Below are 27,399 nucleotides of genomic sequence, written 5' to 3'. Positions count from 1 at the left end.
TCCCTCCCTGACATTTGCGAGACTCTCACAATCTCTGGTGCAGTGATGGACAAGAAGGTCTAGATGGGGATAACTGTAGAGCTCTAAGGCTTCAAGCCTTGCACATCTGCACAACAAATGTGAAACATCTGTTGTCTCATGGAGAGTGTTTGTTTCCTTAAGAAAATCCCTTAACTTATTGGGGTCTTGGCTTAGGGTAATGCTCCCGTGGGAAATCACGTCTCTTGGATGTGATGTTTGGCTCATGGAGTGGCTATTGTGAGGGTCCCTGCAACAGTGTCTTCTGACATATCAGAGACTCCCTGAACCACCATCCTACTTTGTTGGGGTTGGGGTCCTACATGACCTGCTACAGATTATCTTAAACCATGAGCAAAACATCCCCTATCTGTCCTTACTATGTGCAGAAGGGTGTTCTGCCTGATCATTTCTGAAACTTCAGGAACAATTTCTACTAAGTATTTAGAAGTAGCTCATCAATATGTAAGTCTGTCAGTTCTGGAGCCATTACTTCTTGGTGGAGTCCCCAGCATGGGCAGATTTGTCATCCTATATACTAACGCATTGACACATCAAATAGTGCCTATAAAATGATCTAAGTAAAGCAAGAACTGCATGGAAGAATCTCTGGGCCTGTCAAAAAATTCCCACGTGGACTCCCACCTAATTCTTCCTGAAGGAATTAGACAAAGTCTTTGCTGTGAGGGTATCCAGAAACTCAGGCAATCACCTTGCCTGATTAGTCCCTTCTGTCACCTCTGCAGAGACTAGTTGAGAGCTTTGGAACCACCCAGGGAACTAATGCCTTAGTGCACAGGGTGTGCACCCAGGTGCAGCCCTGGCACCAGCAGCACTGTAGCTGTAACTATAGGTTTGAATGTCTGTAAATTAAATTCCATAACTCACTAACACACAAGGCTTCTGGCTCCATTGCAAAAGGCCTGGAAGTCCTGGCATTATAAACTGCTTCTGAGTCCCAGATGAAGCCCTGGGATTAGAGCCAAAGACCCTGGAAGTGAAACATCACCTCTGCACTTTCTTTTAGATCAATTTTAGTGGTAAATTCAAGGCAAAAACTTCTGTTTCCATCATTTTGCTGCAGGAGTTCCTTGGGGATTGTTTTTAAGACAAGGTGTGTTAAAGAATGAGTTAGGGAAGGGAGGGAGACTATGCATACATCTCACCTTCCTTCAGTGGGATGTGCCCTGCTGAACTGTGCCTGGTAGGCCACACGCTTATCTGCCCTTGCAGCAGTATCAGGAGACAAGATAGCAGACAGTCCTTCGTGGGAGGGCTCAAGTTGTCTGTCAGACAGTAGACATTTGTAGGTAGTCTAAGTCCATGTTTCAAGCTTGTCTTAAGGGTGCAAATTTAATCCATGTCCTGGTCACTGCACCACTTCTGGATTCTGTTTGAAATCCGACTTTGGTTGTGGCGAACTGCCATTGTATTTGGACACAGTGCATTGACATGTTTGGATAAAAAATGTGTCAGCTTTTGTTGAGATTCACTTATTGATAAACACAAAGGATTTGTGCTTCTCTTCTGATCCTTGGAATTATTCTCAGAAGGTTTTCCCCAGTAGCAAAAAGAAAATTCAAGGTTCGTTGTAATTTTCTTGAAATACTACTTTGGTTTCCCAGGAAGCTTTGAAGGGAACACCACTGTCCAATAGATGAGTGTAGCAGAAGGGAGTATAAGATTGTAAATAAAGCAAATTCCCTTTCTGTGCTTTCCTAGTCTACAACACTCATAATTTTTTCCCCCATAGATCTTCGTATACATCAGGTTTCCCTGAGTTGCCCATGATATCACTAAAATTGCCCAAGTGCTGAGATACAGACTGGATGAGCGGATGACAAGGTAGGTGGAAAATTAGATTGCTAGTGATCTGTGACCTGGAATGACTGTCAGCCAGTTACCAGTGGGGTATCTCAGGGATTAATACTGGAGCCAATGTTGTTTAATGTCTTTATTAATGAGATGGTGGGATGATGTGCACTCTCAGTGAGTTTGTGGGTAAGCAATCAATACCCTGGAGGGCAGGGCTGCTATTCAGAGGAACCTGCACAGGCTGGAGAGGTGTGCTGACAGGTACTTGTGAAGTTCAGCAAATGTCAATGCACATTCCTGCAACTGGACCAGAATAACCCACTTCACCAAAACAGACTGGAGTATGACTGGCTAGGAAGCAGTTTTGCAGAAAAGATCTGGGGGTCTAGTTTAAGTGTGTCCTTGCAACAATGACATACTGGGCTGTATTACCAAAAACGTAGCTAGCAGGAAGGAAGTGATTTTTCTTCCTTTAATTAGCAATTTTAGGAATGCATCTGGAGCAGTGTAACCAGTTTTGGTTACAGATTTCAGTGCAAAAAAACCCATTAACAAACTAGAGTAAGCCCCACATAGGTTCACTGAGATTGTCAGGGACTGAAGCACATGTAAGAGGAGAGCCCTGAGTGAGCTGCTCTAGCCCTAACCCTGCTCTGAACAGAAGGTTGGACTAGACACCTCCAGCAGTTCTGTGATTTTGTGACTCTGAGTTAGGCAAAGGGAAGATAGAGTCAGGGAAGACCTGTGCTTTCCTAGCCACGTCAGTCGGCCTGTTCTTCACAGACAGCAGGGCAGCAGAGCACACTCCACTGCATATCAGCAGTGTCTCTCCTATTTTTAGCAAATGCTGGAAAATGAGTAAGTGATAGATACAACTATGTTGACTGTCCGTCAACACTGTTTATGACATGGATCTAATCCACCTCCCACTGAAGTACATTGTAAGATTCCCACCCACATAATAGGATTTGATAGAGGTCCCATGAAAACAGTAGGATTAAAAAAATGTGCAGCATTAGAGGCAGAAGTCATAATAACTCCATACAGAATTATGCCCTGCCCTTTTCCAGTGCTCCATCAGATAAAAGCACACCCGTTCCCACACACAAGCAACCTCCTTTGTCGTATCTGCAGTTCTGTACTGTAAATCCTGCAGTGCTAAAATTAATTAAAAGGGAGATGCATATTTACTGCCAATAAGAGAATAAGACTGTTCATTATAGATAAAAAAACTGCTTCAAATCTTCAAGAACACCATGGGAAAGCTGGAAGGTTAAGGCTATAAAAGAAATTAAGTGATCAAGGAATATTGGTTTCATGAACCTGTGTTGTTTCATGATACTCATAATTCAGAACAGAATGTAGTTAGTCAGATGTGATTAACTTCTTCTGAGATCTGACATATTACTCTCTTTTGCAGCAAGAACCAAGTAGCCAATTAACAGAAACGTGCCATTACCTGAAAGAATATGTTCTTCTGATTCTCCTCTGCTGCTGCCGAACAAGTGTCTTTTGTTCCTTGAGTAGAAGAGTAATATAAAGGGTTTTGAAGAGAATAATATAAAGAAGAATTAGGCCTTATATAACATTCTCGGCAGGAAAAGGACAATTTGGGGAAGGGTTTCATTAATGCCCTGATCTCTGCTGGAAGCTCAGTGGGAAGGAAGGGAAGAGCAGCAAACAATCAGATGTTTGTTAGGTGAAACAGGACCTGTGAGTGTATGAGAGGCTGTGCTTTCATTCAGACAATGCAGTAAAATAAACAGAGTGTGAAAGCAAGAGATGAAGAGGAAGTTAATTCTGTTCACATTTACAATATTTCAATGGCAATATTTTCTGAACAATGGTCTCTACTGATGCTACAAGTGCTTGCATATTGTGCCTGCTACTTGCTGAACAGACATGACACTATTCAAGCAGCTGTATTCTCTAACTGGAAAAGGGAAGTTCCCAAAAATGATGAAAGGCTATATCTCATCCATGATGAAACTATTTGGAATCTAACTTATTTTGGTGCCTGAATTTTTCTTTTGCTCCTAATTGGGATCTCTTGGAAGATTTGTTCTCTCAAGTGGCAGAGCAGCTAGAGGCCAAACTCTAATAACTTTAAGTCTGATACTTCAGCATTGTGTCATGGGCTAGTGCTTATCAGAATACCAAAATAAACAGTAGTTTTGTCTACATTAGAAGGAGTTTGCTGTTATGAGCAGGCCATTTAGATATACATCTCCTTTGTCTTTATAAACTGTGTCTCCACTGAGAGGATTTGTATATCTACATGGTTGAACTGATTGGCAGACTTCCTCTGGTGCATACAAGGTCTCTGCACACTTTCTTATTCTAAGAAAGTACTTGGTCATTACAAAATACTTGGGAATTAAGGGGGGAAAGTAGGGGGGAAAAAAAAAGAAAAAAAGTCCAATTTCCCATGAAATAACTTATTACTCCTGTTATTAAAGGACTTCCAATATACAGATGTACTGTTTGGGGGTATGAATTCTTCATGTTTTCAAACAACATAGTTCTTGCCAGCAAAAACTTTAGCTGTAAACAAGACAAACCCTTCCTGAATTCTGAGCCAAGTTCAACACCATCTTATGTCTTAAAGGCCAATTTTTACCCCATTTGGCTACAAAGGCAAATTTACATTACTGCTGTGCATTCTTTGTGTTTGTTTGCTTGCTGTCTGTACACCAAGCTGTCTGATTTTCTCAGCGTTTTGTGCTAAAATCAGCCCCTCCCTGTCTGCAGGGACAGCCAGCTGCTGTAAGCAGGCCCAGGTGCTGGCTGACATCTGGAGAAACTCTGCATCACTTTTAATTTGGGATCTAAAAATCACTGACCAGAGCTCCAGCATCTTCCCTCATCCCTTCATTTTGATACAGCCCAGCCCTCTTTGATTTTGAAACCATTGCCTCTAATGTTTTGGGTCCCTGGGGGCTTACACAAGCTCCCTGGAATCTGGTCCCATGGCAGAGCTGCACTGGTCATTTAACCCTTGAGAGACTCAGCAGGGAAGGACAGGAAAGCTTAGAAAGAATTTTCTTGACTACAGAAACATTATTCTTGAATTATGTCAAATCAGTGGTAATCCTCCTACTATCCCTTCCAGTTTATAATCTGATCATCATTTTTTCTGTCTGTATCTTAAAAATTTACCTCATTTTCATGGTCCATTCCTCTTCTGAAATAACACTTTATCTTTTAAAGTCCTCTCCTCAAGCACAGTCCACTGTGTAGCTCCCCTGGAAAAGCACTATAGCAATAACAGAGGGTGGTAAGGCTTCAGGAGACATGTCATGTTGCTGCAGATGAAAACCTAAAAATTAAGAGGAATAACTCTCATTTTCCACCTTCACTGTGACTTTGTCATCATCTTTAATCAGTAATATATTTTATACTGCTTTAGATTTTCAACAGAATGAACAGTAGATCCTCACAACAACCATAGGGATTAGTTACAGAGATATTATTATCTCTGAACTAGATTGAAAGAAATGATCTTGTAGCAAGAGGACACCTCTACAAACCAAAAAGATATTGTTTTGATTCAGAGAGGCCTGATTCTGTGGACTAGTAATTTAATTTCCATGCTTCAATTTCTCCATTGTATTGAAACAGGAACACTGATATTCATCTGCCGTGGAGGGGCATTCTGATGAGGATGAGCAGGGTAATGCAGGGCTTTTACACTGGGAAGCACGAGCACAAAATAAAATTAAAATTTAAGAGATGAAGAAAAATAGCAGGTGCAGAAAGGCTGAGCAACTTTCTAAGGTCTGTGCAGCGAAGCATCTGTGGAGGCAGGATCAGAAAGTAGGAGCTGCCAGCTACTGTTTCTGTAGCAAGCAGCTTCTGGTTGAAACAATGGACTCTAGAGAATAAAAGTAGAGGGGTTTTTTTCCACCTGATTTGTTATTTTCTAGTTATTATTACAGATTGTGCCCTACCTAGGAGCACAACCCTGGGCTGCGTGGCTGGTGACATTTTGCAGTGGTGGATGCCATGGTTAGTGAAATGCCTTTTAGTGAAGTGAAAGGAATATCGCTCCTTGACCTTTCGGTTGAGACTTCTGTCCTAGACTATTGCGTATGTTAGTCAAAAGACAGTCACATGCTTCTTTTCCCCTTTTTCATACTTTTACAGGCCAGAAAACCCTGCAACCTCCAAGTGATAAAATAATTTAATTAAATGCTCTGAAGGAGTCATTTCTTGTGTGACTAAACCAGAATCAGGAAAGGCTCTAACTTTCACAAGAAGTTGAAGAGAAGGGAAGGACAGACTGAAAGACAGGACAGAGAAGGTTACTAGTGGTCTTCCACTAGCAGATTTTCTGAGGGAATAGGGAGGTGCTGGGCTGGACCCAGTGCCATGTCTCCCCAAAATGCCTTTGCAGCCTGAGCTCTGAGCCTTGGTTTTGCAGCTTGTGCACCGAGTTCAGTGTTAAGTCTGGTCAAGGCCGACCATATCCTCTGATGCTGAAGGCAGCAGCCTCTGCTTCTGCTGCTTGCAATAGATGAAACTTTTTGGTGAAACTCCCCCTTGTTTTTTGGTGTTATTTTTTTGTTGTTGTTGTTTTTTATTTTCTTCCTTTATTTTCTTTTATTTCAGATTCAGATCATTGCTCTGTTCAGTGATATTCCCTTTTTTTCTCTTCATAAAAAAAGGCATTGGATACATGTATCTTCTACAATAAATTTAGAGGGTTTAAGGATATTGGATAAGCTGGAGTTTTGCACAGTTTTGTACTGCAGTTTGTGCTGCCACAGCCTTAAACTACTCCAGTGTCTGTGCTGAATAGATCCTCAATTTTTGCTCTTAAATCCCAGTCAGCACTGAGATAAACTGCTGCATGTAAAAGGCAGGTGTGTTAGTGCCACCCTGATTTCCCATCTGAGTTGCCTGTAGAGGGATACAAGTTTAATCACTGGCATTTTTATGATTTCTCAGTAGTATTTTGGAAACCTGTGTTTGGCTAGGTTTAATCGGGAGGCTCCAGGTGGCTGCTCTCACTCAGACCATGTACTTTTCACGGTCATTTCTGTGAAGAGATTTTTGTGTGTGGAGGGCGTGTGAGAAAGCCTGCAGCCTGAGCTTACAGACAGGACTTGTTTAGTCGTGGCTCTTATTCACGTTAGTGACAAAAATCAAATCAAAGTTTTCCAGTCAGAAAAGGAATCAATATCTTAGGTGATCAAGGGCAGAGCTTGAATCTCAGAAATAAATGTTCAGTCTGCAAGCAGCTCACAAGCTTGAATGTGCTCAAACAAGTTTTCTTAGACCAGCTATTTAAATAGCCTTTGGTAGACAACAAACATAAACACTGCTGCCTGTTTGCAGAAAAGAAACGTGTCTAAATTTCCCTGCTTATTTTTTTGCTGTGAGATGATCACCAAGAGGTACTCTTCCTTCACTTCCAGTTTGTTTTCTTTATCAAAAATATATGCTTTATGTGGTCACTTTCAATGTATATCAGACCAGAGATCATTCAAATGACCTTTTAATGCTTCTAGATGATATCCTGAAGATATAATATGACAGCTAAGGAAGCTCATGTCTTCTGTGAAAACTGGGAAAAAATCAGTTTTTCTCCCAAAGGCTTATACACAGCTGATACTGATTTTTCAAAGGTTTGCTCTGAATTTGTTTGAACTGTGTTTGTTGAGACTGAAGAGTAGAAAGATAGTAATAGGAACAAAATTACACTAGCAATTCAACATGGGTTCTTTTCTTTTTTCTCCTTCACCTCAATAGGCAAAGTCTTGTAGTTTCTGAAATATATTCAATCCTGAAGGACAAAATGGGGAGCTGGAAAAGACCTAGGATGCCGAGTGGCTGCATAGGAATATTGACAGTGGTTGTGAATTTTCTGAACTCTTTTATGTCTCAGAGTTTGCACTTCCAAAGTGAAGACAAATTATTCACTGCTCCACAGGTGTTTCAATAAGTCACTTCATTGATGAAAGGATTTGCAATTAAGCTCATGCTAAAGCACTCATTAACCATAACACCTTTATCTCTTTAATTACAGGAATGGGAGATGACTATCAACTGTATGAGTTAATCATTGAAAAGTGTCTGTCATTAATTCCTCACTGGGAGCTAAAGCTTGCAGGGGCAGTCTACTCAGCTGAAGCCCTCAATGAGGACAATGTGAACTTTGACAGAGAGGGTCGAATGGAAGCAAATGGGTGTTTTGCCTGAGTTAAGAAATAAATGCATTTTGTTGTGGTTCAGACTTTTCACTTCCCCTTAATGCTGTACAAAATCCTGTCAGTCAGACCTTGCTGCTGCAGAGAGCTTTTGCAGCACAGCCATTATACACCTTATAGTGTATAGCAATTTCCATAAGCAAAATGTCCTTTCACTCATCTGGCCAGCAGCACACTTTCCTGCCTTTTCACACTTCCCAGTGAACATCCCCTCTGCATAGGCAATCCCAGCATGGAAAAGGGGTTTGACTTGCAGCTCCTCTGTTCTGTTTATTACCCACTACTGGTTGTCCAGGTTGGCAGTGATGAGGTTGATGAGAGAAGTACCGGGATAGTCCAAAAGGACTTCAAGGCACTGGGTCACCTGGTTACAGGGAGAGGAGCATAGGTGGTGTTCTCCTTAATTCCATTGGTAGAAGGAATGAATACTGAAAGGAACTGGAAAACCCATGTGAACAACAAGTGACTTAAATTCCACTGGTGCCATAAGTGGAATTTTGGTTGTTTTGGTCGTGGGCTGGTTTATACCGCACCAGGTCTGCTGGAGACAGGTGAGGTTTACCTATCCAATAGGGACAAAATGATTCTAGCCTGTGACTTGACAGGGCTGATTGAGAGGGCTTTAAACTAGGTTTGATGGGAGGAGGAGATGAGACTCAGCTCTCTAGGGATGAGCGCAGAGAAGGGGACAGGAACAAAAACAAAGCTAGGGCTGCTCTGGCTCAAAGAGAGGGATAAATTTTGAACAGGCACCTTATGGTCAGGACTGTGCCCAGCAAGCCTGCACGCAGCCTGGCTCTTGATCATGCCTGACCATGGCCCCTCCTTGGTTACCTTGGTGACAACATGATTGTCACCAGCTGAGAGGGTGGACAGCGGTGGAGAGAGCTGGTAGGGCTGCTTCCACAGTTACCCTGAAGAGATTACCCAAACTAATAGTAGGGCTTTTATAACTTCAGCAGGGTAAGATTATTGTTTTTGAGCTCTTTAGAAGTCGGGGAAGCTGCTGAGAAACATGGTATGGGGACACATGATAGTATTGCTACTGGACAGGGATAGTGTGATTTTTCATCCCTTTCTCACACAGGACAAGGCCATAATTTTCTATTTAAAGGCAAATGGCAGACACTGTTATTATCACATCAGCAGATTGTTCAGTTATTACTGTTTGCATTGCAGAAGCCTCCTGAGGCTCAAACTACGTTGGAACACCTATGTGCTATGTACAGGACATACTTTTAGGGAGACTGTCCCTGCCTGGAAGAGCTTCTGAACAGACAAAGCTGATCATAATTCACTACAGCAATGAATAAATGCTTGGTTTAGCCAAAGTTGTAACTTAGGAAGCCCTTGATGGAGCTGTAAATCATTTTAAGGACAGACTCATTACTGAAGCAAGGTGGAGACACAGCAGAGCTGATCAGTTGATGTTTTGGTTTTGAGTCTAGGAAGAAAACATGGTATTTGACCAGAACAATCTACGTTAAATGGGGCAGTAGGAGTGTCAATTCCACGTGTTAAGAGAGTAGACCGGTCATGAGAGGCTTAAGGATTTTTGTACACTTCTTTGCTAATGATCTCTTTAATTACTTACTTAAGTCATCTGGAATGAAAACACCAGCAAACTCTTGTAAAGAAGAAAGGTTTTGTAATGCTGTGTGATATGTATGGATTTAGGGCTCTGTGGATTAAATTTGGCAATTTTGAGCATGCAAAGTTACTAATCCACACTTTGCCTATAAAAAATAAAAAGGAGCAGTGAGGCAGGCGGATGCCCTGAGGACGGCTGGGGAATTCCACACATGCCTGTCTTCTGCAACTCCCATCCAGGGAGCAAACATTATCATCCATGTTGCAATAGGTACAGGCAGACCAAAGAGACACACTTGCAGCAAAACATAGGTGCTTTTATCAGGTCCTTCTCCATGTTTTCACCTCATGGTTATTTTTCTTGACATTGTTCTCCCAGTTTCCTGTGTTTTAAAGTATGTATTTGTCACATTTAATTCTATTTTCCTGTAATAGCTTCATCCACAGAGAATTCTCTTAGAAAAGAGCCCAGAGATTTTTCTGTTTCTTCTTATGCCTTTATTTTCCCCACATCTGTTATTACATCATTTATATGTATTACATCTATATAATTTTAGCTTTTATGTCAAACTTATAATGCCACAGTCAGGCTGTCAAAATGGCTAAGTCCTGAGGATTTTATTCAGGCAGAATTTCCACTGAATTATCTGTGATTGTGTCAGTAAGTTGAATGTTGTAATATTTCCAGTAGGTAGGAAAAATAATATAAGAATAGAGCATCAGTAATAAATAATTTTAGAGGCCAGTAAATGGAATAATTTTGTACAGTTTTCACAAGGTTAGAAATGAGCTTAGAAATATAGGAATCTTGAATTTAGGCTTAATTATAAACCCTTGCCCACACTTTTTGTTTCATAATTCTACTGTTTATTGTCAACTTTCATTTAATACAGAATTTAATAAATTCTGTATTTTTTTTCCTGCATCTCAATGATAGATCCTGGAATCTTGTATCAAATATTTAGTTAGCTTAAGTTTCTTGTTTGTACTTCAGTTGCCTTTTGAAGATCACTGGACTCCACCCTCCTGTACTTATTCTGTCTTTCTGTCTGCCCAGCCGCCCTCCACCTGTGGCTTGCTTAGCCCTAAATCCCACCCAGCACTCAGTGTTTGAGATTTGGTAAATTTGTGTACCAAAACATAAGAAGAGGCAGGAGGATTATGCTAGATTTACAGAACCCTTGTAACTATTGTTGCGTATTTGAAGATCCTGCCATTGATCTGCAAGATTCTGCAGTATCTACAGGTAACAAGTCACAGTTTCTGGAAAATGTGATTTTTTTCTCTCCCTTTCCCTTGTCTCTCTCTCCCTTCTTCTTCCTCATTCCGTCTATTTCTCTGAGTGGGAATTATTTGTTTAAATTAATTCAGCAAATCGAGAACAGATTAGGGATACTCATAGTCCTATACCCCAAAAGTAATCAAACGGAATAAAGGCAATTCCAGATTTTATTTTCCTTGCTCAATCTCCGCCTATCTTCCTGTTTTCATGTGCGATTAACCTACCAAACTTTTCGAGTTCTTTCTCGGAGCCCTCCCCCTAGACTTAGCTAGAATAATAATTAGTAGCAAAGTGTGAAGTTTGTCAGAGGATGAATTACACCAGAATTGCTGCCAGACTGTCCACAATACCTTTATTCAAAAGTCACACTTCATAAAGCAAGTGAGGTATGATATTAGGGTTTATCTGAAAACCAAGATGTGGGTAGGTTTCATGGTTAACATGACTGTTGTGTGACATCCTATTTTTCTGGTAAGTCCTCTGACTACCTGGCTACTGAGTATTACAGAGGACACCGTCTTCTCCAGCTTTTAAAAGAGCATGGTGACCTCCAGTGCTATCTGCATGCAGGCTGGGATATGGGAGAACATCACCCAGTGGGGCTTTTTAGGAGAAATTCCTGGTTGATGGACCATAGTGAGAGCAGGTTCTGATCTGCCTAGGACAGTGGAATCCCATCCCCGTGCAGATTTAGGAGGAGGTATCAGCTAGGCCTAAGGGATTAGTGCTCTAGATCCCACCTCTGAATATCTCTCCACATCTCATTCCTGTAGCTTCAGTTAGTTATTGAACTTGGTCCTAGAATGTCCATGAGAAGGCAGATTGTTTATAAAAGCAATTATAAATTACAGGGGATTAGAACAGGCTTATGAACACCTGTGGGAAAGTGCATCGCACCAGTGGGATTTGAACTGATGAAGAAATGACCATAGGCATGCTGGGTTGATTGGCTCCTTTTTAATGTCCACGTACAAGTAGGTGTTACTGACAACATTAAAAGAACCTGGCTAGGTCAAGATTCGGTGGAGTAGCAAATCCTTTAAGACTTGGGGGTCAGATGCAGCTCAGATTGGCACACCAGGTGATCCCACTCCATGTCATTGGTATGAAATAGCTGGATTTCACCCTTAATATATCTTAGCATTGTTTGCTGCTAGGGGATACGAGCTGTTAAATAACTTCTGTGAGGCACTCATCCTCTCAAGAGACAGGAGCTGAGGAGGGCTCCAAATTTCAGATTTGCCTGCCAGAAACATTTTCCCTAAAAATGTCCCACAGCAGGCAAATCTCCCACTGCTGGGATGGTGCTGTTCTAGTGACTCCTAGGATAAAACAAAGAAACAGAAGGGAAAAGAAGAAAGGAGAATTACACCAAAAGACAGAAGCACTACAGCTTTCCCTGTCCTTTTTGGAGAGGAATAGTGAGATGATAGAAAAGACTTGAAAAGGAGAGTTGCCGGCAGTGTCATTGCTCTCGGGGCACAGGCACGTGATCCCTTGCAGCTCGATACCACTTCCCTGCTAGGCAGGGGACAAGTTGCAGAACAGGACTAAGTGCTGCAAAGAGCTTTCCTGTCTGGCACTGCAATTAATTGTGTAATTTGTGGCTGTTTGCACAGGCACACTCTATCCACTAGTCTCTGCACACTCATTTGTTAATGGGGGTCATTGGGCAGGGTTATTTCCCATTACATGTCATCTTTGCTGTCTCTCTAACTCATATTTCTTTTGCTGTGTTGGCACCCACTGTGTGACACTTCAACATCAAGGGCAGTCATTTCCTTTGATACCAGAGGAACCCACTCCAATGAGCAGCCAGGATGAATTATCAGTCTGGAGAGTTTCAAATGGATCATAATCAAGCTTCAAAATCCAGGGCCCTCATTTCTCACAGTTAGACTATTCTGACACTTGTTCAGATGGTCATTTCAGAGACCATCTCTGATCATTTAAGTAAGAACAAGACTGTTAACATTCACTTTATACTAATAAAAAAAATCCTCCATCAGTAGGTGAGTGAGTTACAGCAGCAGATGATTAAACACACATCATTCCTATCCATATATGAAATTGAGACTTTGGGGGTTAAAACTGTGACCCATTTAAATACTTTGGTGGTTTGCAGTCTAGACTTTTGGCGTTTATTATTTTGCAGAGATTAAGACAAAATGGGGCCAGGATACCATAAGCAGGGATAGATCCCATCAGGGTCTCGGGTAAAAATGCTACTTCACATTAATATACACAAAGCCCCTTCTTCTGCCTCTTAAAGGTTTGTGTTTATGATTTCTGCCATGTTTATCGGTGATAAATTATAACAAAAATAGCCTATGAGTTTATATTTAGGTGCTTCCATAAGGATCTGCTAGGCTAAATTTTTCTGTGGTAGGTTACTTTATTTGGCCATTTGGCCCTGAGAGGCACATTTCTCATACTTTCTCAGCAACTCAATTTTTTAGGTCTTACAAGAAAGGAAAGAGTTAAAATCTCCTTAGAAGAGGAGTAATTTGCATATTTGCCTCACTTTTCCTGAAAAGGAACAGAAAAGAGTAACAAGTTCTCTTTTTGCTGCAAGTGCTTTGTTGCCCTTGCTAATACTTTTAGTCAAGCAACCTTAAGGTATTGTATAACTAGGGACAGGACACGCCATCAGTGGGTGCTTAACTTTTTTGTATCCAGTTAATAGCCAGGCAAAGTGAAGCAGAGCTGGGAGGTGAAAGACAGCCACCAAGTTTTCTGACTCCTTCGTGTGCTGTCACTATGTTAGTGTTTTCATTTTGAGAAATTATTATATTCTCTGTTTGAGGCACTTCATGCCTCAAATGTATAAAAATTCTATAAAAGGGTCAATTCTTTAAAACTGTAAAGAATCATCAAGGTGAAAAATGAAAAGACATTTTGAAATGCAGATTGATATTAAGAAATACTAGAAAAAATCCACAGAGATTCTTTCTTGTTTTGAAGATTTGGTATCTCTGGGCACGTTACTATGATGTTTACAAAAAACAAGTTTGAAATTAGTGGGCACAAGCTTCATGAAAAATTATCCTACTCCTAAAGTTTAGGAGAAAAGCCATCCAGCAATACCCCTGCAAAATGTAAGGGTTGCCTGCCACACAACTGAGAAGAGATTGGTGCTGACAGCACAGAAATTACAGCACATGGGTACCTACTCCAGATGCTCTTCCTTTATTGTTCAACACTGAGTCTTTGTATATTGTCATATGCATTGGAGTGGCCCTAAAATGGAGCAAACAACTCACATAACCAGCTGGATAAGTGCAGTAAAGACAATGGTGCACTCCAAGTTAAATTTGCAATAATTAAGCTGAATGTCAGACTTAGACTCGTGTTTCAAATAGGTTGAGTCACTCTTCCTCCTACTGAGTTGGTCTTGGAGTGGCTTTTGAAGGACTCGGTGAATTTATAGCAAGGAGCCTCCTCAAGGTGCTTAAGGAAGGTCAACTCTCAGGGTCTGTGTATATTTTTTATCACCATAAATCACAGAAGTGCAGAATCACAGAATATGCCAAGTTGGAAGGGACTCACAAGGATCATCGAGTCCAGCTCCTGGCCCTGCACAGGACCATCCCCAAGAGTCACACCATGTGCCCAAGAGTATCATCCAAATGCTTCTTGAACTCTGTCAGGCTTGGTGCTGTGACCACTTCCCTGGGGAGCCTGTTCCAGCATCCAACCACCCTCTGCGTAAAGAACCTTTTTCTAATATCCAACCTGAAACTCCCCTGACACAACTTCAGGCCATTCCCTTGGGTCCTGTCACTGGTCACCACAGAGAAGAGATCAGTGCCTGCCCCTCCTCTTCCCCTCACGAGGAAGTTGTAACTGCAATGAGGTCTCCTCTTCTCCAGGCTGAACAGACCAAGTGATCTCAGCCGCTCCTCATACGGCTTCCCCTCAAGGCTTCCCCTTCACCATCTTTGCTGTCCTGCTTTGGACACTCTCTAAGAGCTTTATATCTTATATTGTGGTGCCCAAAACTGCCACAATATTCAAGGTGAGGCTGTCCCAGTGCAGAGCAGAGTGGGACAATCCTCTCCCTCTCTCCGCTGGCGATGCTTTGCCTGATGGCCCTCCAGGACATGGTTGGCTCTCCTGGCTGCCAGGGCACTGCTGACTCATATTCAACTTGCTGTCAACCAGGACCCCCAGGTCCCTTTCTGTGGCACTGCTTTCCAGCATCTCATTCCCCAGTCTTTACAAACATCCAGGGTTGCCCCATTCCAGGTGCAGAATCTGACACTTCCCCTTGTTGAACTTCATAGGGTTGGTGATTGTCTAGTCCTCTAATTAGTGGAGGTCTCTTTGCAGGGCCTCCCTGCCTTCAGGGGAGTCAACAGCTCCTTCCAGTTTTGTATCACCTACAAACTTGCTCAACATCCCTTCCAGTCCTACATCCAAGTCATTTATGAAGATGTTGAAGAGCACAGGGCCCAAGACAGAGCCCTGTGGAACCCCACAGGTCGCCACTCTGATGTTCCCCCAGTCACTATTACCCTCTGTGCTTGACCCATGAGCCAATTGCTCACCCACAGCATGATGTGTTTATCCAGTTGTGGGCTGGATATTTTGTCCAGAAGGATCCTGTGAGAGACAGTATCAAAAGTTTTGCTGAAATCCAGAAAGATTACACTAACTGGCTTCCCTTGATCAGCTAGGTGGGTTGCCTTGCCATAAAAAAAAATTAGTTTTCATAAACAGGACTTTTCCCTCATGAAGGTGGGCTGGCTGTGACCAATGACTGCATTGTCTTTCAGGTGTTTTTCAATACTTCCCAGAATAATCTTCTTCATAACTTTACCAGGCACTGGTGAGACTGATAGGCCTGTAGTTTCCAGGGTCCTCCTTCTTGCCATTCTTGAAAATTGGGACATTTACCAGCTTCCAGTCAGCTGGGACCTCTCTGGATTCCCAAGAGTGCTCAAAAATCAAGGCAGGTTTTGCAATGACATCAACCAGATCTTTGAGGTTTATGGGATGAATCCTATCAGGCCCCATAGATTTAGGGATCAAGCTGGAGCAGCAGATCCCACACAATTTCAGGCTTGGCACTACTGTGGTTATAGAGAAGGAGCTTTGGATCCTGATTGGGTTTCCTTTGCTGACAGCCTTTTCTGGCTGCCTCAGCAAGTGCCTGTGATACAGCCAACAAGAGTGCTGCTTCCCTGTCTCTGAGATCACCAAGTTTCAAATGGCTGATTGCCCCTAGCACTATAGTTTTCATCCGGATCATTTGTCCCTGCAAGAGGTTTAATTTATTGGAATTAATTTCATACAGCTGCTGGAATACATCAGAGTACAGTGAGAGGGAGTTGAGCAAACTCAGCCCCCACGGTGCCTGTCAGGAGGGAAGCTGCCATCTGCCTCTCTGATGAGCTGCATTAAGGTTTTTTTCCCATGAAATCTGTGCATTTTGTTTCAGTCTCAGACACTTTTCCTCAAAGATACTCTCTTTAAACAGCCAATGCCTGATGACAGTGGGCCTTGGTGTAATCACCGCTGGTAAAAATACAGTAAAGTTGCAGCTTAGATTTAAAGCTCACCTCTGTAGTAAGGAGGGAGAAAACCTGCTGCTGACAGATAGCAGGTGGGATAATGTGGCTGCTTTAAAGGCTTCAGGCTCACTCTGCTGGGCCAAACCATTGTGGGGTCAGATCTCCACCGAACCTTGTGCAGTCATTTTCTCCAGGGCAAAGTTCTATGTGTTACACTGCCTGATGGGAGACAGACAGTCTCCACCTGAGACACTCTGTGAGATACAAGGCGACAGAGAATCTCACTTCCAGCAGTAGCTTTACCCTGTTCTCTCAGCATTTGAGTATTTGTTGTTTATTTTGTCTTTTCTGATCTACCCCAAAATTAAAGTTGTGCTAGTTCAGCTCAAAGCAGTGCAAACATATGTAACTGTAGAGTTGGGAGCCCTGTGCACGCACTGTACTCAGGTACACGATACCTTAGCTCAGGAAGGCTCAAGCCTCTTCCCACATTGCTCAAATGTTGAGGTCAGATGAACAGTTTGAAAACATATGGTGGTCCTGCCTGTGAGCTCTGCTCTGCTGAGTGACAGCATGATATTGCTAAGCCACTGCAGGATAAAGTGTCTTTGCTGAAGGCTTTGCTGGGATCAGCAGCTTTGAGGATGGGAAACCCAACAGTTGTTCAGCACTGTGCTGTCAGAGCAGAAGTGACTGTTTAACCACGCTACAATCAAATAGATTAGATTAAGGTCCCTTCCAACCCAAGCCGTTCTATGTTTCTGGAAATAGAAATATATATATTTCTGTTTTCTCAGCTACAGAGCTGTTTGCAAGGCTTGAGCTTTAACGGGTACAATGTTATGTAGGCTTTAGATATCTTGCAGGAAGAGGGAAAATTGTCACTCGTGTTTGTGTAGAGTTCAGCACATGGAGTCCTAACATAAGGGGGCTATCTAGATACCACTGCAATTTACATGGTAAATAATAGAAATGCAATATCCTACCAAGATTAATAGTAATGAAGTAGAGGCAAAGTGACCACTTCAATGATACAATAACAGCATTTTGTGACTTACAGACATTGTAGTTCAATAAATAGGTAGTCAGTTGTAAAGCAGAGTAATCAGGCATCAGAGTGCTCATTCCAGTGTATTTTTATAATGGTCTTGGATCGCTATAAAGTGCATTTGTACTTCAGTCAGCAGGAGGAAAAGGTCCAGCGCATCCTTAGATTGTGACAGCATTTCTCTGTGTTTCTCTGCTTTCCTTGTTGAGATGCAAGTCCTGTTTGTGCGTTTCAGGGCATGTGGATAGCACTGAGATTAGAAAGAAGTTAGGAGTGTTTTGTTTTTCCCTGCAAAATGGAATCAAGAGCATAGTAGCATAGGAAGGGGAGGGACCTCGTGTGCTTCTGTGTCCAGTCTTGTCCAGCTACAGGCTGTCGTTTTAGTTGTTTTGGATCCCCACTTCCTTAATGAGTAGAATCCTGCTTCTAATTTCCAGCCTAAATCTATTCATGGACAGATAGTTCATAACCATTTGGTCTTCTGCCAACATATGCTTTTCTAGGTCCACTGGTACTGTTAAATTTTGGTTACCCAATATGTGCAATAGTTGGAGGTCTTATGGAGGAAGATGTCACTCAGTTCTCTAATGGCCATACCGTGGGGACACCTAATGAGCTGCGACATGGAAAAAAGGATACAGTTCACATACCCATCTACTGAGGCTCAATGGGTACTCAAAAATGTGCCCCAACCTCAGGACATGAGTTTGGAGACCAAAATCCTGTAACAGAGACTGGAAAGAAACTTCCACCACTGGAGAAACAAGCATTTTTGCAAAGCTCTCTCAGAAAGGATAGATTTCCTACTTGATGTTCCCTTCCTGGAAATGTGGTTTACCTCATATCTGCAGGTTTGTATTTGTCACTGTGGAGCCTGTCTGAAGGAAGATACTCTTGTGCAGCATCCTGCCTTCCCGTGTCTGCATGGAATATGCCAAGACTTATTAAATGAGTATTTCTTGGACGGTAGCTTTTCCTTCATTGTGTGGCTGGCTGGTATGCACAGATAAGGTAATCACTGGTACCACTGCGAGGGAAAACAAAACTACTGCAAAGCAGGAAGACTTTCTATTCTTGGTAATTTCTGTTGGTATAGTGGCTCATTCACTTGCTACTGGCCTTTGGGAGAAAGCTCAGTGCTGGAACTGCTCACTTCAAATCCCTCAGTTATGGGACTGCCCATCTGATTGGCCCAAAAGCTGGAGCTAAACTAAACTCTGGTAAAAAGCAAACAAAAACCCAAAAAAACCCCCAAAAAACCAACAACCAAACCCCCCCCCCCAAACACCAAAAAACAAAAGTAATACCCAGCTGAGCATATTTTGCACAAGTAAATCCATCCTCCTTTCATTTTTTCATAATCCTTTTCCTACCTATAATCCATTATTTTTCAGAAATGAAAATGGTCATTTACTTGCTGAGGACAATGATTTACAGAGGAAGGTCAGCTGAGCTGACAAGATGGTGCCATGTACTGAATTTTGCACTCGGGAGAGTACAGAGTATGTCCCACTGTCCTGAAACAGAGGCACAAAATTTTCCTGGTGTCATGGAGACTTCAGGTTCCCGGTGGCACGAGTGGGAAAGGAATGAGCAGTAAAGGAGAGTGAATCAACAATAAGATGTCTTTATTCTGAATTTTTTTTTGTCATTAGGGCTGTAGCTTCAAATAAATCAGCATATTTTGGTCACATTGTTTGTCTCTGTTGCTCTGCTGAGTTACACAAACCCTTCACTTTCCCTCCCAAAGCCTCCCATATACAAAGTTCTTCTGTACCTCACCCACAAGGCATGACTTTTTCTGGTTGCTTTCCTACACCAAATGCTTTGTGCCGTCACCCATGAAAAGAAATACTGAAAACCCTGTGACCCTCAGGAGTTTCCATTTGTAGCTGTCTCATCTTTAAATCATTCCTTTTCTGCCTCGCCATTGCACATGAAGCATCTGAGAAAATAGTGGGAGCACTGGACAGTTGGTCAGCAGCCTTGATACCAGTATCCAGCCCTTCTGGCTGTGGAGGAAGAGACAGCTGGTTTGCATGTGGTGTTTACAGCATTCTTTCAGGGACGTATCCCTGCCTCTGCAGAGGATGTGTTTTGGGATGCTCTGTAAGGCAGCGAGGCACAGCATTGCATAGTCAAAACACAGACCCTGTCCTCATGTGAGCAGGTATTCCCACATCAGGCTAAATTATACTTTGAAATACTTTGTTTGTCTCCTAGAACCGTTGTACTCAGGATCAGTTCAGTGTTCAGGAAAGAAAGTCCTGCCAAGAGAAATGGTGGCAGCCATGACACAAGGAATGTGGGAAAGAGCAGCTGTTCCACCACCACCTCTACACGGCAGGGAAAAGGGGCCAGCTTTGGTGGGAGGCAGTGAGGACTGGGTCCTGATGGAGGGGCTGGATTCAGGAAGAGCTGACTGGGGAGCAGATAAGGATGCCCAGTGGGCATCTTAAACAAACCCAGCTCTACAATATCCAGCAGAGCTACCTTCTCCACAGTATCCCTTTCCCTTCACAGTCTGGGAATCAACTCTGCTATCACTAATAAAATAAATTAGAGGGCTCTCTTGAGGATAAGGACTGCATATATTTATCCTTATGGCTGGGAAACACCAATTATTGCTGCGTGTCTGGGGAGCCTTTAGACAGCTTGGATTGTCCCAGTGCAGCCAGGAGAGTGATTTTCCATGATATCTTCTTTGAGAAAGGGTGGGACGCCTGGAACAGAAGGTAAAATGACATATCTTTGCAATGAACATGATATGAGTTTTCTGTTCTTCTGCTTTTGTCAGCCACATCATCCAAATATCAGCATTTGCACAACCAGATTGTCCCAGGAGCAGCAGAACTAATAGCAAATAATTTTCTAAGGGTTTGTCTTCTGAGGTCGAACTTCTGTTGCAATTGCTGAGTTTCTGAAAGCAGCTGAGGTCACACTATTGTCTTTCTCTTGGTAGGCGTATTAACGAGGTCTCTCTCCTCTCTCTGATTACTTAGTACTTCTACAGAACTTGTCAGAAGCTTAATTATGTTGAGACCTTTATCCCTCTATTAAATTTGAATACTGCAAGCCAAAAGATTCAAAAAATATTTTGAAGGAGCTGACTGTTCAACAAATTAATGACATAATTCAGCTGGAAATTGGGCCAAAAAAGCACTGAGGAATGAGGAGAAACTTAGCCAACTCACTAATGATGTTCATAATCATGGTTGGTCCCAGGTAGGAAAAGGAAAGTGGGATCTTTTGCATTAAAATTGCCCCAGCAAGGCAGAAAACACTTGAAAACCCTGAGCCTAAGTGTAAAAATGGTGTTTGCTGTTCAGTCACCATTCCTGGCTTCTCTGCAAAGCAAACTTCTCTCACTGCGTGTGTCCATTTGCCTTTCCCAGCATGTGCCAGTTTTTTTCTGGTCAGATCAGAAGCTCTCTGAGCAGGAGCTGTCTGTTGCTGTGTGTTTGTACAACACCTCTTATAATGAGAATTCCTTCTTGGTTCAAGCTGTTAGGCATTCCTATATCCCAGTAATATATACTAATAAATAATGAAAGTGGAGCAGAGCGACTATCAAGAAAGCTGAAGCTTGTTTAGCTGGATAAATGGCATTTCACTTCACTTCTGAGCAGGTTTTGAAAGCAAACTAAAATTTTTGTTACTTGTCAAGATCCATGTCATGGCCATCACTAACACTTAAAGCAGTGCAGAGCTCTCTTCCAGAGCCTGCGGAGCTACCTCAGCCACTCTAACAAAGATATTATGTACTGTGATAGATAGCCTTAGGTCCAATCTCTGATCATGACAGATAAGCAAAGGAAAAAGTGATCTGAAATAAGTTAATTTTAAAATATATTTATTCCTTTTGGGGTTTGCTAGTCTCTGCATGATGTGTAGGATCAGAGAAGTTAGCCTGACTTCTCCTTCTTGTGAAGTTGACTTCCTCAATTTAGCTTCATATTTTTTGACTACTTTAACTTCATTACCCCAGGTTACAAATAGTCCCACTACTGCTTTGTGGAAAATATTTTTCCATGCCATCATCTGCTTGTCTCTTCTTTGTGTTTATGTGTTTGTTATTGTAAATTTTCCTTTTTTTTTCTCTAGGCTCCTGCTGTTAATGGAAGTCCTGTAGTGCAGGCGGAATGACAACTCCGTGTGTGTGTCTGAGGAGCTTGTATGATGGGGGAGATATATGGCATGGCACAAGGCCAGGTTCCTTAGACTGTGCAGAAGTGCTTTAGGAAGGGCAGGGGGTGTTTCTGGTACACTGAGCCTCATGTCCTTGATCAGAGCAATAGGAGCTCAAACTGCTTCACTTCTCACCTGGTTTGTACCACAAACTACCCCCTTACAAGGGCTGTCTCTGGCAAACAGGGATTTAAACTGTTAGTGCTGCAAAGAAGCATTATAAAAAGTGTTTGGAAAAAACTGTCTCATCTAAGGAGGGGCCCACCCTCCAAAGCTGGGGAACACTGGGTCAGCAGCTGTCTTGAAATGAGAGCAGCTCTGAGTCTTGAATAATTACAGCAGAGACCAGGCAGCTTTCAAGATCTCTTTTACCTCTCTACAGCTTCTCTGTGCCTGGTAATGTCAGATGTCCTGCGTTTTTTCATGGCTACTTAAAAGGACTGTTTAATAACCAACCTTTAAATATATCATATAATGAAGTAAAATATCTTTATTTTATTTTTCCTTAGTAACTTTAAGCATTTTCATGCAGCTATAAAATTGCCTATTTTTAAATAACTGCAACTTCGCAAATCTTTTTCTCATGTAAAGATTCAATTTTATTACACATATTTTAGTAGGATTTTCTACTTTCATTTAATATCCCACTGGTCTATTTTAAAACATTCCATAGGCCTGAACAGAAAGGCTCCTTCTCTATTCCCAGTGAATGAACTTCTTGCCAAGCAAGCAAGTGCTTCACAGGCAATGCTCAGTATCATCAAATCCTCTGCCTCGCTGGCAGAGGCTGCCTGTAACCTGTGTGTCTGCTGGACCCTCAGATGCTTCAGATACCACCCTGGCACCTCCCTCCAACCCTTCTGGGGAGATGGCCTTCATCCTCACCTTCTTCTCATCCTGTAGCATTTTGAGTAGGAACATCTGAAGACATGGCAGGTTAATCTGGGGAGGAAGAGTATTAGGGCTGCTGATGGAGTATTGATTTGTTATCATTTAATGTTCCTCCTGTGAGAGTGACTCTGCACTGGGCTGTTCCCAACACACCAGCTTGTCGGCATGACCCTATGACACTTCCTATAAAGTGGATATTAATATATATTAATAAGTATAATTTACATCCGGATATCCAAATAAAGATTAGTTCTTCTCCATAGTTTAAGAGCAGTGTTCTCATGATGGACTATGTTGTTTAACAGAACTGCCTTAAAAATAAGGTAGTAAATTTTGCTCTCTACACACAGAGTTCACTCTCTATGCATGCAACTACAACTACATGTCAGCGGATTTTATAAGGAAGAGAGTCCCAGAAGTCTTATGCACACACTTTACTACAGAATTTTAAAATGTTCTAGTTGATATCAAAACTCCCTTTGCAGCATTCATTTAAATAGTGTGAAACCTCAGGATGAGGAGATCCTTCTCAGCCCTACCAGAGGTTCTCAACACCGGGGACCTCCATCCTATTGGATATGTGACACTGCAAGAGGGACACTTTGTGCAGATATGAGTCTTGGCTTTCATGGGAAATGCTTCCTTTTCTGTTCCTTGGTTCTGTTTCTCTGCTACCTGCCCATCAGTACAGTGGGCAATGTAGCATTTGCTTGTATTTCTCAGCCATGCTGGAGACTGGATAAATATTTGTACAAAGGTTTTTGAGATCTTTGGTTCATGCATCCTCTCTAAGGGCTGAACCCTTTGGTGGCTCTGTGAGGGCAGAGTATGGATCAGGTGGGCTCCAGGAGGATGTGGAGGCCCTGAGCACCAAGCTCCATGCCAGAACAGAGCTGCTTTGTCTTTTCTTTTCCAGATGCTATTACGACTGTTGGTTTTGCACCTTTTTTTTTTAATATACATAAGTATATATCAATGTATCTTTAAAATGTTCATCACATAGGCTTGTCTTCAGAAGTGAATTTCTCTTGGTACAACACATTCCAGTGAGTTGTCTGATAATCAGGACAAGAATGTAATTGGCACATTTCTGCTTCAGGTGGAACAATTAAGGAAATTTGGTGTTGAGAGCAGACATTGTTTTGACAAAGAAGAGTTGCTAAGACCCTGCCAGTCTGGGGAAAAAAAAACACCAGAGACATTATTGCTAAATTATGTAACTTCTGAAAAAGAAAAAGAAGTCTTTTGTTTGCCTAGTTGCTGTTCTAGTCTTAAAGTCAATAGAGCTGAAGCACAGTAATGAAAAAGATCACGTAGAAAATACCTTGTCTCATTCAATTCTCTTGCCTTGTCTTTCCAACCTGCACTGAATAAAAATGTTCTTCACTTCTGGACAGATTATCAAATTTAAAGTGTATTAGCAGACACCAGCTGTGTGCTGTAATTATTTGGCTGAATCTTCTGACGTTAGAAGAGAAAATCTGAATTAGTGGTTCAGATGGTCTCCTGCCTGGTTCTCTAATATCCCCCACCTTGCACCTGGTGTATCTGCACAGAGCAGGGATAAAGCAGCAGGAGGGCAGAGCAGTACCGTTGGGGACGTGCAGCACAGAGAGACAAGTGACTAGTCATTTTGCAAGAGCTTTGTAGCAAAATATTAACCATTCCTTTAATGGCCCCAAGTGAGGAAGGAAGAACTCAGTTGTATTTCTTTCCAGATGGCTGTAATGTTTTTGCAACTATCTAAAGACAGATGTCTAAAGTCTTTGGATGTTCCCAAGTGTTGAATTTGTGTCTTGGATGATTTTCAGGGAATGGCCCAGTGCAGATCTAGCCAGGCTGTTGACCCCAGGGCTGGAGCAGATGGACAAAGGAGCAAGTTTGATTGGCATCAGCATGGTTTTGTGGGTTTATCGGTTGCCTTATTTGCCTTCTTTGAGTTAAATGGTCAATGACAAAATATATTGCACTTTTAAATCAGTAATTCTTACTGGTGGAAGTTAATTCAGAGCAGTAAGAGAGGTTCAGTATATAGAGCAGTGGGTGCTGAGGCTTTTCATCTGCGCTTTGTGTGGTTCTGGGCTTTTGCTTGGGACTAAACTCAGTCTTGTTGTTTGGCCTGACTGGCACCCTGTGTGTGTGGGAATTGATTCTGTCTGCAGAGTTGGTCACACCTCCTGCCTCCTTGAGGGCCTGGAGAGCTCTGGTGTGTGTAGTTTAATGTCCCCTGAAAGGAGCCTAGTTCATGTGCGACAAAACTATTCTGCAAACTGAGCCAACGTGAAGTAAATACGGGTGATTGGAAAATTTGCTTTCCGAATACATGACAGCCATGAATCAAAGTCCCATTCGTTGGTGGCACATGTTTTTCCTCTTAATGTTTTTTTCCTGTAGTCATGGGGGAAAGATCTCTGTTCTACCACTGGGGCCTTCGGGCAGGAAACTACAGAATAGGATGAGACTGGAGATAGAATTGCAAAAGTTGGCAACCTTTGCGCATATATATTACAGGGATACCAGAGCAGTGTTTGCTAGTATTGAAAAAGCCAAAAGGTTTTGACATACCAGCTCTTGACCTTCAAATATAAGCCTTTAGGAGCAGGGTACAGCATGTACACAGGCAGTGCTATTTTAGTAATAATTTCCTTTTCGGTGCTCTTGTCTGCCTTTGCCTCACTTCTCTTAGTGAGAAAGGCTTTCAGTAGTAATTAGAAAAGCAATAGCTCCTATGGTGCTCTGAACAGTAAGAAAATTTCCAAAACCAGACAGACTACTGTGTGGATCAAGTTATTGCATGTGAAATCTTGTGCAAGTGCTACTTGCAGTCGGTTATTCCTGGCAAAAATATTTCGACAGTTAATAATGTAAAGAGTGGGCAAACTGGAAATCTGATATGAAATTTATTAGTTCTGCTCTACTATTTGGAAAACAGCCAGTATGTTAAATTGGAAATGCTGGTATAAATTACCATGGTACATCCATTTTGATTAAGTGTTGTAAATATCCACTGTTGGTTAAATGAAAAGAGCACTCAGAAGATCACCTGGATTTTTCTGTGACAAAAGTGAGGGCATCTGGAAATTCCAGGGTAAATTACATATGAAAAATGCCAAAGGAAATTTTATAAATGGTTCATTGATGTCAAATTGAGAAGAATCTGATAAAAATGGACAGTCTGAGATACTTCTTGTTCCACATGTTCTGCATCATTACCAAAGAGAATGCCAAATATCCTTTTTCAGCAAATATAGAATTCTTGTTATAAGCTTTTCACATCAAACACGTGCAAGAACACATTTCTGAATAGGTTAAGAGAGGTTAATCAGAACCTTTCTTGCACTGAGATTAGAATCATACCTGCTAGTCCATTTGTTAATTCTCAGGGAGTCTCCCATTTTGGCCCAGCCTGTACAGGTTAGGTACACATGACCCTTGCTTTGTCTGGGACAAAAAAAGCTCATACCCTCTCTCAGTCAGAAAGCAGCTTCGCTGGAAGTATTAACTATGTGCCAGGATAGCACTGTAGGTAAACTTTGGTCAGCCTAACTAAAAAATGTTAGTTAGGTATTAGGAAAGAAAATGATTCTTTATCATTTCACAAAGAGTGTCTCATGCACATGGAATTAAAATAGATTTTTTTTATGCAGTTGTCATGAACCACAGTCATAATGAATACAAGGAAGGGTTCATAGGACACTGTGTTGTAAAGCAGGGACACACTTAAAGGCTTTCCATTTTTTTTCAATCTCACAATGTAATAAATTGGAAAAGAAAATGCAACCTAATGTCTAGTGCAAGGTCCTGAATGATAGGATTCCTATATTTATTCCTGGCTCTGACACTGACTCCTGTGCTCTTGTGTGAGTCATTGCTTTACCTGTGAATGAGATGGCAGTGAGAAAAATCAATTTTATCTACATAAAAAAGATGCAGTGGTTTCACAAGGTTTAATTCTGATTTTAAAACATGTTTTGAAGTATTCTGGTAAAATATTGCAATGAGGTATTATTCTGTTTCAAAAAAAGCCCTGCCAGAGTCATAGTTGTACTTTAATCCACAAAATGACTCAGTCCTTGTGAAAAATTAACATTTCAACTACAAACCACTGGTCTAGGAGACTTTTTAATATAATTTACTGTAGAATAGTATGTACATTTTATGGTGTTTTGGACATGCATTCCTTTAGCTCAGATATATGTGTAAACTGAAGATGGGTAAAGACAAATTTAAGGAGGATTAAGCACTGTTATTAAACACTAGTCTTTAGTTACTAAAAATAATGGTTTGGATACTACCCTTCTGAATGCTTGAGGCTGTAATGCAGACCAGGCAATAACCACTTTATATTTGTCCTGTTTCCTAATATGCTTTCTGCTTCTGATCACTGCTGACTGCTGCACTAGGTAGGTCTGTTGTCTGAGTATGGGGGAGTCTCTCCCTAGTATGTATTTATATCTGAATGCTGGACAAAGCCCATACAAATACAGTTTGTGTATTGCTCTCTTTGCATTGAATGTTCTTTACGGACAAGGTAACAACCCAGTTACAAGAGGTTAGATAATTTAAAAGCAATGTTTATACTCTTCATTCAAAGAGATGATGGGCTAGAATATGCACATGCCAATATTCTGACTACAACCTCAGGGGGTTCAATTTTTGGACATTTCAGTCCATTTGCCCTAACTGGGAGCCAGTGGCTGAAACCAAAGAGCAGTTTCTATCTTCTTTTCCCTTCCCTTCTTCCCCGGTAATGTTCAAGGACTTGGTTAGAAAAAATTCAAATGCAAAGACAAAATGGGCCTAATTAAATTTAAAAAGATCAACAGGAAAAAAGACTGG

The sequence above is a fragment of the Manacus vitellinus genome, unplaced genomic scaffold (genome assembly GCF_001715985.3).
Source record: "Manacus vitellinus isolate BGI_N305 unplaced genomic scaffold, ASM171598v3 scaffold_1_pilon, whole genome shotgun sequence".
Taxonomy (NCBI): Eukaryota; Metazoa; Chordata; class Aves; order Passeriformes; family Pipridae; genus Manacus; species Manacus vitellinus.
Note: the sequence above shows the minus strand (reverse complement) of the source record.